This window comes from Chlorocebus sabaeus, chromosome 23 (assembly GCF_047675955.1).
Source record: "Chlorocebus sabaeus isolate Y175 chromosome 23, mChlSab1.0.hap1, whole genome shotgun sequence".
In the NCBI taxonomy this organism is placed as follows: Eukaryota; Metazoa; Chordata; class Mammalia; order Primates; family Cercopithecidae; genus Chlorocebus; species Chlorocebus sabaeus.
In genome coordinates, this window is record NC_132926.1 from 30,692,834 (window position 1) to 30,705,753 (window position 12,920).

A 12,920-nucleotide genomic window follows, 5' to 3' on the forward strand; every position below is an offset into this window, starting at 1 on the left:
TAGAATCAATGCTAAAAGATGAAGTAACCTGCCTTGCGACAGCTAGGTAGTGCCAAGCAGAAAACGTTATCTCCTACCCCTGTCTGAATCTGCAAACATCTACTCTATAGAGTGTCAACTGCTATGAGAGAGTCTTACAGCACAGGGAAAGAGCCAACTTCCTGCTCTTCGAGAACCAAGTGACAAAAAAAGGGAACATTAATACTAACAATGACAAGAATCCTCCCAACGCTTGGCAGACTGGCACAGCTGCTTGTCCGTGAGACTGTCCTCCGGCATGGGGCTGGATGCCCACCCTAAGCCTGGGCACTGTATCTCAGCTACCTTGAGAGAAGACAGGATTTCCAACTGCTGTCACAGCACCCCACCCTGCCCTGACACCCAGCACCACCTGCCAGAGGATGGTGCTCCGCCGAAGCCTCCCCTTGGGTCCGGTCCCAGGGGACTCCTTTGGAAACACCCCAGCCTGGCACCAGAGAGATCCAAGGGAGATCACATTTTCTCTCACCAACTGCAATGCAGGAAGGACCCCCAAGCTATCTCACAAGGGAAGTATCTGGCAAAATGCCAGCAAAGGACCTAGGAATCCCAGAGAGGATCCTGCCTAGCTTCACCACCAGAGCCACTTGGCTAAAAATCTATGACAGCTTCATTTACTCATGAGCTAGAGGAATTCAAGGACACCATCCAGCTCTGGGGCATATAAACTCATTAGAGGGTGGGGAGAAAAAAATATCTCTGAAATATCTTAACACCAGCATTGAAACCTCTTCCTATATAGGCATAAGCTCATAAGTCAGTTTATAGGTATATCAGGAGGCCCAGGCACCAAGCCTGCCTCTGTCAACAGTTTGCTTAGTACCTCTGAACCATTTTCAAATGTGCAAAAAGCACGGGGTGTAAACTATCTCTCAGCTCCCTCTAGCACTAACATTCTAGGTGTCCATGAACATAATTATTTATGCAAACAGCAGCTGAGTGCAGTGTCTCACACCTGTAATCCCAGCATTTGGGGAGGCCGAGGTGGGAGGATCACTTGGGCCCAGGAGTTCAAGACCAGCCTGTGCACCATAGTGAGACCCTGCCTCCGGTGAAAAAAAGAAAAAGCTGCTAATTTCTAGTCTCAACATACCAAAAGCATCTGAAGATAGAACCTTCCAAGTGAATCTTGTGAGAAAGAAAAGAAACTTTTTATCTGAGGAATCCCTTTAAATTACAGGTCCAGAGAGGCACTAAAATGTGACAGCAGTCACGTCTCTCTCCCACCTTGAGTTAAATAATTACCTCTTGAAGCCACTTGCTATGTGGGTTCTAGACTGACACCACTAAGTCATACAATGCTAACACTGGACATCATAACTCATACCCTATAGTCCAACAATGTACAGCCCATCACAAATCCATGCTATTTTTGTAAACTGATGAGAATTCCTGTCATATCACTTTGTATGAATCCTCTCCTTGTTCGCTTTTGCCTTTAAGAACCTGTGGTAACAAAGGCCGAAGGAAGCACTCCCCCAGGCAACTTGAAAGTGTGTCCCGGGCAGCTCTCCTCACTTTGGTTCAAGTAAATTGTTAAAAATTGCATTTTGTGTCTCAGCTTCTTCCTTTAGGTTGACACCTATATATTACTGAAGGTCAAAGGATGGAATACAGGGACTCATAAATTGCCCAATCCTTCCCTAGCAACCGAGAAACCACTCTGTTGCCTACTTGGTACAGATGTTCAATTTATCTCAAACACTGTAAAGAGCCTTCTTTATGCTGTGTATAAAAACTGAAGTTACCCACTACAGAATATTGCTAAGAAAACTGCTCAAGAAGAAGCTGAAATCTAAAGAAGGTCCAATAAGCCTGCAGGATATGGAGGATGTGGCTTAGCAACTGCATGCATATTGAAAAAAGAAAAAAAAAGTTCTGCTTGGGAGTTCTGGTTGATGATAAGCTCAACAGAAGACAATAATATAATCCGAGATACCAAATAAACCAACACAATTCTAGGTTGCATTAGGACATGAGAGAATCACGGGTGGACATTGGCTCCATCCATTCCACATGCTAGTAAGTGGACATCGGCTCCATCCACTCTACATGCCAGTAAGTGGACATCTGCTCCATCCACTCTGCATGCTAGATGTTCCACATGGGTAGATATTACACAACTCAGAATTGCCAGATAATGTGTTCTCTTCCAGGTAGCATGCTATAAAGGGGATAACGACAAACTGTGGTATATCCAGGGGTCAGAACTAGGGTCAAGAGGGGTAGGAAACCAACTAAATGAGGAATGGTTGAAAGCACTGAGAAGGTTCTACCTAGCAACTTGAGGGGTACACGACCTGTCTTTAAAAGTTGTCACATGGATTAGACTTGCTATTTGGAGCCTCAAAGGTCACGCAGAGCTAGGATCAGTACGTGGAGAGTCAAGAGGGCTGATTTTTTGCTAGGCGTAAGGAAGACCTTTCTATCAAAGACAGATCTGTTCCAAATAGAGCAGATCACTCTGGGAGAAAGCCTGTTCCCTTATCCCTGAAAAAAATCCAAGCAAAAGTCCTTTCTCAGAGTGGTTATGTAAGGATTCAAGCATCAGATGGTGGCCACAGCCACTCCCTGGAGTTCTTTCTATGGCTCTTTCTGGAAAGCAAGGTCTCCTCCTGCCGTTCTCTGTCTATCCCTATGAGTGCTGGCATCCATGGCCACGCTGCCCTTGGGCTCCCTTTGATGAAATCTGATAATCAAGTCTACTGCTGCAATCGCCAGTTCCTGCCCTATGGGAGATTTTAATAGTAACTAGTAACTGTCCAAATGAGGGTTGTACTATGTGAGAGTTGAAGGCAAGCTTGTCCTTCAGATTCTCGAGGACAGTGAACAGAACACAAAGTCAAAATCTCCAGTAGATATTTAGACTCAGAAGAGTGAGCAACTAAGTAAGAAAAGTCTGCAAGTTTGATGGCCAAAAAATAAAAATAAAAAATTTAAGTGTATAAACCTTAAAACATTTCTTTCTTTTTCCTTTTAGCTGTGTAAATAGATAAGAGTTGCTCTTCAATCTACAAAATATGCCATTTTTAACTTGGCACTAAAAATGAGCAGGTGGAATCACTTTGTGCAATGGATGCAGTATGGAAAATGTATGTGCAAATTGAATTTTTATTTTTAAAAATAAAGTACATGTTATTCTATTTTTAAAAATAAAAATTTGCAGGCGTTAAATTTTCCAGAAGTGGGCAATTTTAAGGAGAATTCTACAGTGATTTTTTTTCAAGGCAAGGCCAGAAATTTTTCTAATAAATTCAAATGCTAATGTTCCCATTTTAACAACATGGGATTTAGGACTCAGGAGAACATAACCTGGCTGTCATTCTAATCCCAAAGTTGTTTTCTTATTTTGATACAGAATTGAGAAGATTGCATTAGATGATTTCTAAGTACACTTTCACTTCTAAAGTTTCAGGATTCCAATTTCAATTTTTTAGTGACTGGGTTTGTTCAAAATAAAGGAGCATTAAGACTTAATAGATGGTAACATATTCTAAAGTTGTACCATCCAGTACAGTAACCACTAGCCATAAATAGCTATCTTACACTTGAAATACAGTTGGGTACAACTGAAATGTGCACACACTAGATTTCAATGAACTGGTACCAAAAAAATTGTGAAATATCCCATGAATTAATAATCTTTACACTGATTATATATTGCAATAATATCTGGGATATATTGGGTTAAAATGAAACATACTTCAATTTAAAAAAAAGTAGATTTCTGAGTCCAACTTGATTCCACCTGAGCATTTAATTTAATTTAATTTAATTTAATTTTATTTTATTTTATTTTATTTTATTTTATTTATTTGAGACAGAGTTTCAATCTTGCTGCCCAGGGGAGTGCAGTGGTGCGATCTCGACTCTCTGCAACCTCCGCCTCCCAGGTTCAAGCAATTCTCCTGCCTTAGCCTCCTGAGTAGCTGGGATTATGGGCGTGCACCACCACACCTGGGTAATTTTTTTGTATTTTTAGTAGAGATGGGGTTTCATCATGTTGGCCAGGCTGATGTCAACCTCCTGACCTCAGGTGGTCTACCCACCTCGGCCTCCCAAAGTGCTGGGATTAAGGCGTAAGCCACCACGCCCAACCTATGTTTTGTTGTTGTTGTTGTTGTTTTGTTTTTTGAGATGGTGTCTCCCTCTGTTGCCCAGGCTGGAGTGCAGTGTCGTGATCTCGGCTCGCTGCTACCTCTGCCTCCTGGGTTCAAGCGATTCTCCTGCCTCAGCCTCCCGAGTAGCTGGGATTACAGGTGCCCACCATCACGCACAGATAATTTTTTGTATTTTTAGTAGAGATGGAGTTTCTCCATGTCGGCCAGGCTGGTCTCAAACTCTTGACCTCAAGGGATCCACCCATCTCAGTCTCTCAAAGTGATGGGATTACAGGCACGAGGTGATTTATTTTTAACTAGCTTCCTAGGTCATATTGATTATAGGTAGATTTATATAAAGCACTACAAAAAAATATATGATCTTATTATGTAGGTACCCTAGGCCTCACCTCCTACCAGAATTCATGCAATAGTGCCACTTGTTTGCAAGCTAAAAGTGTCATCCATTATTCTCAATTACATTGGTTTGGACTTTGGAACTCAGAGCAGCAGCAAATTCCCCAGATGTATTTTCTCCTCTCTGTCGATGGAATTCTAAAAACATGAACAAGGACACAGGCTGTGTTGCTATGTGTGGTCTACAGGGAGGGAAGTAAAATGGTTTGACTTCTACATAATTTGTTTTTAAAACAGCATTGGATAGAATTCCATCCAACTTACCAGAGCAGAACATTCCACAAATTGAGACTTTTTCCTGTAGGAGTCTGATGCTAGAACATGCACAGGGCAGCTGCTGACCTCAGCAGGTTCTGCACAAAGCAGCTGCTGAACAGGCAAACGTGCACACTTTTACTCACAACCATGAAGACCACTAAATGTTAGGGCCAGGTATAACTTTAGAGAAGATCGACCTCCAGCTTCCTTCTTAGGGGTCAGAAAACGAGGGTCCACACATAAAGGCTGACTCATTCACGGCCCAGGTAGTCAAAGATTTGAGATGAGAATCTAGCAAATCAGCATCCCAGTCCAGTGTTCTTTTTACCACACCTTAAATTATATACTCTCCTTAAAATCTCCCTGCGAACAAAGCTGGCCTCAGAGCCTGGGGCAGGATTAGGTCTGCAGTGGGTATTCTTCATAATAAAAAGCACCTGAGTTTGTAGTCTGGTAGCGTGACTCTGAGCAAGTTACTTCACCTCCCTTTGCCCCAGTCTCCTCATCTGAAAGATGTCATTAATAACAGCTACATCACAATATTGTTATGAAGATAGGAGGAAAAAATAAATAAATGTTAGATATGTTGTCTGGAACATAATAAAACCTCATTAATGATAGCAATTGTGATTATTACTACAGATAAGTTCAAGGACAGGAAGTGAGAAAAGTTCACTAAACAAAGTCTGCAGTATGGGCTCCATTTAAAACTGGATTGTGGAGCCAGGTTCCTATCTTGCAGATGGCTATCTAAGTGGTATGAACATCTCAGTAACCCACAGACAGTTTTCCTAACTTCACTGAAAAGGAAGGCACAGAGGGGCTCTTCCTACTAGAGAGAGTCATTAAGAACTAGCCCTGGGGCCAGGCCTGTTGGCTCACATTTGTAATCCCAGCACTTTGGGAGGCCAAGGTGACAGGACTGCTTGAGCTCAGGAGTTCAAGACCAGCCTGGACAAAATAGTGAGACCTCATCTCCAAAAAAATAATAAAATAAAATAAAATAAATAATAATAATAAGTAAAAAACAACTGGTCCTGGGTGTCAAGGCTTCCAAGAGAAGTGTTTTGGGGGATTTTTAAACAACCCAAAATGCAGCACCATGTGGTTCCTATTTCAGCCTATTTACAATGCCCCATGTATCAGCCCCCATGCCCATTAAGTAGAGGCTACCTTTATGTGCTCATCACAGTAAGGCCTGGTCAAAGGAGAGAGGTACAGGATTCTTCCAAGGCCTGAGTGGAGGTAAACAGACTCAGTGAGAGTTTCCTCTATGGGAAACAAGAGAAGGCCTGGATGGAAATAAACAGATTCCATGTGAGTTTCCTCCATGGGAAAAAGAAAAGCTGGCCTAGGTATATGAGTAGTGTTAATCAGTCATGCACTTCAGAATGGGTTATCAGCACCAGGCCAGGAAAAGCAGAAACAGAAGACTATTCACTCATCTGACCTTTGAAGAGGTATCAAGCATTTAAAGAACTGAGATACTCACTAGAGGAGAGAGGGTGGTGATAAAAAGAAAGAAAAAACAGGAGTACTTAACATGAGAATAGTTACCTGAGACAAGGTTATCAATAGAAACAAAGTAATCACAAAACTGGACGTTTGCTCCATCCACTCTACATGCTAGTAAGTGGACATCTGCTCCATTCACTCCACATGCTAGTAAGTGGACATCTGCTCCATCCACTCTACATGCTAGTAGTGGACATCTGCTCCATTCACTCCACATGCTAGTAAGTGGACATCTGCTCCATCCACTCTACATGCCAGTAAGTGGACATCTGCTCCATCCACTCCACATGCTAGTAAGTGGACATCTGCTCCATCCACTCCACATGCTAGTAAGTGGACATCTGCTCCATCCACTCCACATGCTAGTAAGTGGACATCTGCTCCATCCACTCTACATGCTAGTAAGTGGACATCTGCTCCATTCACTCCACATGCTAGTAAGTGGACATCTGCTCCATTCACTCTACATGCCAGTAAGTGGACATCTGCTCCATTCACTCCACATGCTAGTAAGCGGACATCTGCTCTGTCCATCCCACATGTTAGTAAGTGGACATCTGCTCCATTCACTCTACATGCTAATAAGTGGACATCTGCTCCATCCACTCTACATGCTAGTAGTGGACATCTGCTCCATCCGTTCCACATGTTAGTAAGTGGACATCTGCTCCATCCATCCCACATGCCAGTAAGTGGACATCTGCTTCATCCACTCTACATGCCAGTAAGTGGACATCTGCTCCATCCACTCTACATGCCAGTAAGTGGACATCTGCTCCATCCACTCCACATGCCAGTAAGTGGACATCTGCTCCATCCACTCCACATGCTAGTAAGTGGACATCTGCTCCATCCACTCCACATGCTAGTAAGTGGACATCTGCTCCATCCACTCCACATGCTAGTAAGTGGACATCTGCTCCATCCACTCCACATGCTAGTAAGTGGACATCTGCTCCATCCATCCCACATGCTAGTAAGTGGACATCTGCTCCATCCACTCCACATGCTAGTAAGTGGACATCTGCTCCGTCCATCCCACATGCTAGTAAGTGGACGTCTGCTCCATCCACTCCACATGCTAGTAAGTGGACATCTGCTCCATTCACTCTTCATGCTAGTAAGTGGACATCTGCTCCATCCACTCTACATGCTAGTAAGTGGACATCTGCTCCATCCACTCCACATGCTAGTAAGTGGACATCTGCTTCATCCACTCCACATGCTAGTAAGTGGACATCTGCTCCATCCATCCCACATGCTAGTAAGTGGACATCTGCTCCATCCACTCCACATGCCAGTAAGTGGACATCTGCTCCGTCCATCCCACATGCTAGTAAGTGGACATCTGCTCCGTCCATCCCACATGCTAGTAAGTGGACATCTGCTCCGTCCATCCCACATGCTAGTAAGTGGACATCTGCTCCGTCCATCCCACATGCTAGTAAGTGGACATCTGCTCCGTCCATCCCACATGCCAGTAAGTGGACATCTGCTCCGTCCACTCTACATGTCAGTAAGTGGACATCTGCTTCGTCCATCCCACATGCTAGTAAGTGGACATCTTCTCTATCCACTCTACATGCCAGTAAGTGGACATCTGCTCTGTCCATCCTACATGCTAGTAAGTGGACATCTGCTCCGTCCATCCCACATGCTAGTAAGTGGACATCTGCTCCGTCCATCCCACATGCTAGTAAGTGGACATCTGCTCCGTCCATCCCACATGCCAGTAAGTGGACATCTGCTCCGTCCACTCTACATGCCAGTAAGTGGACATCTGCTTCGTCCATCCCACATGCTAGTAAGTGGACATCTTCTCTATCCACTCTACATGCCAGTAAGTGGACATCTGCTCTGTCCATCCTACATGCTAGTAAGTGGACATCTCTATCCACTCTACATGCTAGTAAGTGGACGTCTGCTCCGTCCACTCTACATGCTAGTAAGTGGACATCTGCTCTGTCCATCCTACATGCTAGTAAGTGGACATCTGCTCCGTCCACTCTACATGTTAGTAAGTCCAGTCCTAGAATGTCACAGACTTTTGAGTTGAAAGAAAACTTAAAACTTTGTCTAGTCCAACCCTCTACCCAACAATCTAACTTCATCTACAATATCCCCGAAGTAATTGCCCAGAGACGATTACCTCCAGTGACAGGAAGCTCTGTGCTCAGTATTCTAATACAGGAGACCACTAATTCTTTGAAAGTTTGTACATTTACCAAATACCCTTCCCTTACGGCACTTTCATCTATTGGTCCCAGTTGTAGTCTCCAGAATATTACACAATAAATGGAATCCCTTTTTCTTACACTGCCTTTGGCACAGAGACTGCTCTGAGCACTTCGAACTGCCATAAGAAGAGGCTGAATGAAAAGCTACAGGCCTTAAAGGGAAAACAAGAACTCCAGAGCAGGCAAATATAAATGATACAATCAGAAAACAAAGGGAGAGGCTTAATGCTGTTATCAGCACTGCCTCTGCTGCACATAGCCTCCATCCCCAGACAAACACAATGTGAAGGACAGAGCCTTCTGTGTCCCTTTCTACTTGACTTCAAGAACATCTTTAAAGAAAACATGTTCTAAATGTACAAGTAAGTTAATTATTGTAAACGAGGCTCTAGACAAGAGTCAGAAGAGGGCCCTGATAATGTTCAAAATAATAAAAGACAGTTAAAAATCATTTTCAGTTGTTAGTATTTAGCTTAGACATAATACAGTGATAGGAAGAAAGAGGAGGAGGATTTTACGGCAACAGAGGAATAAGCAGAGAAAACTGCTTCCTAGACAACAGTTAAGTCTTGTTGCAAGGCTGATACTCAGTGTACACAGAGGGTAAAATCCCTCTGAATAAAAAACCAAACAGACCCTGGTCAGTGGCACTGGCTCACACCCCTGTAATCCCAATACTTTGGGAGGCCAAGGTGGGAGGATCGCTTGAGCCCAGGAGTTTGAGATCAGCCTGGGCAGCATAGTGAGACCTCATCTCTACTGAAAAACAAACAAAAACCCAAACCTAGAAGGACGCACAGCATCCAGATCACAGCAGAAAGGGCCCTTAAGGATTCAATTCCATCACTGTCTAGACTGAGAAACCTAAACACGAGTCACCTAAGGCTGCCAGGTAAGCGGCAGAGCTAGGACAAAATGTCGTGATTCCCCAATCTCTGTTCTGTCCATTGCACCATGATGCTATCTTCAGCAAAATTCAGATAACTGCAAAACATCCATCCAAATAAGCAATCCCAAATCTGACAAGTTACAGAAAAAAATAAAGCAAAGGTCTTTATATTCTTCAAGTTAATGTTAGGGCTCTCCACAACCTCGGCTCAGCCACCTATCCTCCCAGGAGCACACTCCGATTCATATTTCAAATTTTGGTGTGACTTACACAGAATGCAGGACGGTTACAAACCAAACCTACAGAAGGATGAGTTTGCAGAAAAATAATGAACAAACAGGGAACCACACCCAGAGCCAATCCAACCCCAGCGGTGGAAAATGCAGACACCTAAAAAGGGAGAGGACTAAAAAGAGAAAGGGACAGAAAGGAGTGCCTTTTCATATGTCAAGTTTCCCGCAGGAGGCAGCGTGGTGAAAAGCAAACAGCTGCTGAAGCTTAGGAACATTTGCATTCTAATCGCGGGTCTCCGATTAACTCTCTAGATGACCTTAGGCAAGCCCTTACCCCTTCCCGGAGTAAAGGCTCAGTTTCTCCAACTGTCCTAGGAGGGAGCTGCACCAGACGACTTCCCAGGGTCCTTGCAGTTCTGACCCAAAGACCCATTATTAGCCTGTCCCGAGCAGAGCTCCCGCAGCGGGCAAGACATTTACTGGAAACAGCTGGGGCCCTTTGCGAAGCGCGAAAGACGCCCCAGATGGTCGTTTGGGTTGTCTTCACCATCTACCCCAGTTTCCCCCATCTGTCAGTCAAACAGGACGGTGAGATCCCAACCCCATGAGGTCAAGGGAGATAGCGCGAGGGACAAGGGATCTCCACAATTCGCCCAATTCACAGAGGGGTGCCAGCGTCGTACCGCAGCTGCGGCCCGGGGACACCGAGGAGTCGCTGACCCGCAGCCCGGGCGGGTCCAGTGCCTGACCTGGAGCATCTGCCACGCCGGGAGGAAGGCGAGGTGGGTCCTGCCCAAGGCGGCTAGCGCCGCCAGCCGGAGCTCGTCAGTGGAGGAACTCACTGCTCGGGTTCCGGCCCCAGCTCAGGCTCCGGCTCTGGCTTCAGCACAGCCCACCCTTCCCGGCTTCAGTGTCAGCCCCTAGCCATCCTCCTTTGCTGCCCGGGCAGCCGCTTCCGGGCCTCGTCACGTGATCCCACCGCCCACGCCAGAGGCCTAGGTCACGTGCTCTCTTGCGCGACCGCACCTTTTTTCCTCACTGAGCTCCGGAGCTCTGCTCCACAGCACCACCTGGCGACCTATTACTGCCACTGCTGGGAGGACTATGTTCCGGCGAGCTGGGGACTGCAAGTAGGAACTGAACGCGGCATTGATCTTGGGCATGGGACAGAGTCCAGTCGAAGAGCACTGTCCCTTGAGTTGTGGGTTTGTGAAATATTGCTAATTTTTACACTGGCTGTATTGTCTTTTACACATCTCGATGAGTTTGTATTGCTTTTATAATAAGAAATATGCATTTAAAAAAAAAAAAAAATCTTCCAGTCAATTTTTCAGAAGCATACACAAACTCTCATCTGTGGTTGCTACTGGAAATGGAACTGTGGGGTAGGGCAACGTTATCTTTTAATACATTTAAATTTTTAAAGTAACATTTTTAAATGGATGGCAACATTTTAGTATCGTATTATCTAGGCTTCTCCTTTTACCCCCTTGTTACAGATTTTTCCTTTAACAATTATGTAACAAATAGGCTTCAAGTCAAAAACTGCCACAAGAGACAGAGAAGATCATTGTTTAATGATAAAGGGGTCAATTCATCAAGAAGACACAATTGTAAATATATATGCATGCAAAATTGGAGCACCTAAATACATACAACTAATATTAATGGCCATAAAGGGAGAAATAGATAGCAACACAATAGTAGGAAAGTCAATATCCCACTTTCAACAATGGATAGAGCAACTAGAGAGAAAATAAGAAAATAATGAACTTGAATTGCACTTTAAACCAAATGAACCTAACAGATATATACAGAACTTTCCATCCAACAGAAACAGAATGCACATTTTTTCTCTGACACACTTGGAACTTCTCTAGAATAGACCATATGCTAGTCCAAAAAACAAGCCTTAAATTTAAGAAGATTGAAATCATATTAATATTCTTTCAGATCATAATAATATGAAGCTAGAAATCAATGACAGGAGGAATCTTGGAAAATTCACAAATATGTGGAAATTAAGCAACACGCTGCTTTTTTTTTTTTTTTTCTTTGAGATGAAGTTGCACTCTTGTTTCCCTGTCTGGAGTGCAATGGTGCAATCTTGGCTCACTGCAACTTCTGCCTCCCAGATTCAAGCGATTCTCCTGTCTCAGCCTCCCAAGTAGCTGGGATTACAGGCATGTGCCACCATGCCCTACTAATTTTGTATTTTTAGTAGAGACGAGGTTTCACCATGTTGGTCAGGCTGGTCTCAAACTCCTGACCTTAGGTGATCTGCCCACCTCGCCCTCCCAAAGTGCTGGGATTATAGGTGTGAACCACCGCACCTGGTCCCATGCTTCTAAACAACCAATGGGTCAAAAATGAAATCAAAAGGGAAATTTTAAAAATATTTTCAGACAATTGACAATGGAAACATAACATACCAAAGCTTATGGAATGCAGCAAAAGTAGTTCTAAGAGAGAAGTTTATAGCAATAAATGCCTACATTAAAAAAGAAGAAAAATAGCAATTAAATAGTTTAACATTACACCTCAGGAAACTGGAAAAAAAGAGCTCACAAAACCCAAAGTTAAAAGAAGAAATAAAGAGCAGAACAGAAATAAATAGACAACAGAAAAAAAAAAAAACAGACAAAATCAATAAAACTAGAGTTGATTTTTTGGAAAAAATAAAATTGACATACCCTTTGCTAGTCTAAGAAAAAAAGAAGACACTAATAAAATTTAAAAAATGAATGTGGAGACACTACAACAGATGCTTCAGCAATAAAAAGAATCATATGGGGCTATTATGACAATTATTTGCCAACAAATTGGATGACCCAGAGGAAATGGAGAAATCCCTAGAAAAATACAACCTACCAAGATTGAAATCAAGAAGAAATGGAAAGCCTGAACAGACTAATAGCAAATAAAGAGATAATAACAAATATTGAAGATGAGACAGGGACTATTTGACTTTCTGGTTTTCTGTTTAAACTTCCCAAGAAGACCAGGTGGCTTCACAGCTGACTTCTACCAAACATTCAAAGAAGAATGTTTGTTACTAAACTCTTCCAAAAAATGGAGCTAGAGGGAATACTTCCAAACACATTTTATGAGGCCAGCATCACCTTGATACCTAAGCCAGAGAAAGACACCACAAGAAAAGAAAATTACAGGTTGATTTCGCTAAAGCATGTTGATACAAAAATCCTCGATAAAATATTTGCAAATAGAATTC

The 12,920-nt window shown here is 43.4% G+C and overlaps 1 protein-coding gene across 3 annotated transcripts in view; it reads right to left on the minus strand.

Moving 5' to 3' along the window:
• Nucleotides 1–10,666, minus strand: part of SLC36A1 (solute carrier family 36 member 1) — a 47,975-nt gene extending 37,309 nt beyond the window's left edge. The window contains exon 1 of one of the 3 annotated variants that reach the window (XM_008015052.3): nucleotides 10,438–10,666. The gene's annotated coding sequence lies outside the window, so the exon portion shown is untranslated. Of the gene's footprint in view, nucleotides 1–10,371 lie in introns of all 3 variants that reach the window. The other 2 variants (XM_008015055.3, XM_008015053.3) reach the window with 2 other exon arrangements.
• Between the last annotated feature and the right edge of the window lie 2,254 nt (nucleotides 10,667–12,920).